The 2,684-nt window shown below is 39.3% G+C and overlaps 1 pseudogene; it reads right to left on the bottom strand.

Annotated features, from left to right (window-relative positions):
- Nucleotides 1–895: 895 nt before the first annotated feature.
- Nucleotides 896–2,441, bottom strand: LOC113251129 (60S ribosomal protein L6-like; annotated as a pseudogene).
- Nucleotides 2,442–2,684: the final 243 nt, after the last annotated feature.

The raw sequence follows: 2,684 nt of genomic DNA, 5'->3' as shown, positions 1-2,684 counted from the left end.
GAAATTTTTGATAATGAGGTCACATTTTGATGATTATAATTGTCCTGAGTGTTGTTATAAGAGAGAATAGGTGAAGAAAATTTGGGGAAAATTTTATTAGAGATAAGAAACTGAAAAGTTATGTGTTGTCTAAAGTAACTATCTATGTTGATATTGATGTTGCCATGAATTATGCAACTGTGGGAAAGTAAAACTTTGAGTTAAGAAGTACATTTCCCCTGGGGGCGCCTGGGTGGCACAGCGGTTGGGCGTCTGCCTTCGGCTCAGGGCGTGATCCTGGAGTCCTGGTTTCGAGCCCCACATCAGGCTCCTCTGCTGTGAGCCAGCTTCTTCCTCTCCCACTCCCCCTGCTTGTGCTCCCTCTCTCGCTGGCTGTCTCTATCTCTGTCGAATAAATAAATAAAATCTTTAAAAAAAAAAAAGAAGTACATTTCCCCTGGATAAATAGGAGTTGGCAAGAGGTTAGTACATGATGGAAACAAGGGAGATGAGTGAAGTGGTTCATTTGACTGATGCATATATATCTTAAAGAAATGGAAATACTTTTTAGCCTGGAAGATCTGATAGTTACAATAGGGTAAAAGCTATTCGATTCCTATGGAATTGTGATATGAAAGAAAATAAGATAAGCACCATGCAATTGAGATGGCCACACAAGAAGTGGAGACTTCAGGGCACACTTAAGTTTCTTGAGGGCTAGTAGGTAAACATTCTGAGGAGAGTTTCAGGATTCCAATTTGTTTATCCCTTATGTTAAATTCCAAAAAACAAAAGACCATAGTTTAGGAGGTAGAGATTAGGAACTAGGTCAGTTTAGGAGAGGTAAAGAAAAGTGAGATAAGAGCTCAGGTCCTAATGGATGTCTTCAGGCGTAAAGAAGAAAGAATACGCAACATCAAGAGATCATTCCTTGCTTACGCTGAAGCTGGGTGGTTGGCTCTGGTTCCAAGGGTGCTAATGTTTTGCTCTGAGTAAGTGTGACATCCAGGAGAGTTATAAAACCAAAATTCACCTAGAGGTGGCTGATTTTTCAGGCAACATGGAGTTGTGTGGCAGAAGAGGAGTTGTTTTTGCTTTCTTGTCACTTACCACATGCTCTCTCTCACTATGGTTGTCTTATCCAGTGTCTCATCTCCAGAGTATAGAACTCCTTTACGACAATGACCAGAATATTTATTTTTCTGCTTTGCATCTTGCCAGCTCTCTGGAAGGATGCAAAAAACAATTTTTGTACTGAATTAGGTAGGAGACATAGAAAGTGTCTGATAGAAATGTTCCCTATTTAAAATGTTTCACTGTTTAAAGGGTGACTTTAATTATTATTATTATCAATTTATTTATTTAATGAATCACTTAATTAGGTTCTTTGTAAGAAATTTAAAAAAAAGGAAATTTAGAACATCCGATTTGTCAAGATAAACTCAATTTGTGAGGAAAGACACAGAGCAGAAGTAGGTCTGAAGCTGAGGAGCAACTTTGATTTTTGGCAGAATTTGTGTGTTCATAGCTTTCTGATCAACCTTGCGCTGCTCTGTAATCTAATATTTCTCCTTTTCTGTTGAAGATCTCACCTCTCTGGTGTGTGGCTTTACTCAGCTTCTTCTTGAAGTAAGCATCAGTGAGACGTTTTGGATTTTCACTCTACTGCTATCAATTTTGGTGGAGGTGGCAATGACAAATTTCTGGTATGCTCTACACAGAGGAAGTCCTATAATAAGTAGCAAGCCACTGCTCAGTTGTTCCAGGAAAACCACCCTCTTTCTTCTATGGCGCCCAGTGAGGATGATCAAAATAGTCCCAGGAGTGATGCTAGCTTTCAGTTTTTCGCCCTGGCTCAACAAGCTTTCAACACATATCTTCAGTAAGATAATACGTAGGCATTTTTTGAAGTTTAACCACTTGGGTACCATTATTCTTGTCCCCACCAACTGGTTTTGTGACAATAGCAAGAACCTTCTCCTTCTATTTCTTTTCAACCCTGGATTTAGCTGCGGAATACTTTCTCTTGTACATGACCTTTCTGGAATACGTAGCTCATCAGGAATATCTGTCATTTCCCCTAACAATAACAGGATTTTGGCTGCAGTGGGGTTTCCTCTTCTTTGGTGTTTAGCCTTGAGGTTACCTTTTTTTTTTTAAAGATTATTTATTTATTTATTTATTCGACAGATTGAGAGAGAGAGAGAGAGAGAGCAAGCACAAGCAGGGGTGCGGCAGGCAGAGGGAGAGAGAGAAGCAGGCTCCCCGGTCAACAGAGAACCCAATGTGGGGCTCAGTCCCAGGACCGTGGGATCATGACCTAAGCCTAAAGCAGACACTTAACCGCCTGAGCCACCCAGGCGCCCCGAGATTACCATTCTTAACTTGCCACTAATATCAGTCTTCTTGGCTTCAGGTTTCTTTTCCTTAGTATCCAGCTTCTCAGATTTTTCAACTGACATCATGGAAGATGGGAAAGATCTAATTTTTAAATCAAAGTTATTCACATACATACTATAAAGAAGCTCCTACTTCTGCAAAGGTTTTTGAAAACATTGTTCTCCAGAATGCCTTCCCTTTTCAATGACCCGCATTTTCATTTAGGTGATTCTTTTAGCATTTAACTCATATCTCAAGTTTAGTTACATATTAATTTTTTGTTTTTAGAAATCATCTATTACATTGAGATGATTTATATTTAAACA

The sequence above is a fragment of the Ursus arctos genome, unplaced genomic scaffold, assembly GCF_023065955.2.
Source record: "Ursus arctos isolate Adak ecotype North America unplaced genomic scaffold, UrsArc2.0 scaffold_10, whole genome shotgun sequence".
NCBI classification, from domain to species: Eukaryota; Metazoa; Chordata; class Mammalia; order Carnivora; family Ursidae; genus Ursus; species Ursus arctos.
Note: the sequence above shows the minus strand (reverse complement) of the source record. Positions and strands in the feature narration are given on the sequence as shown.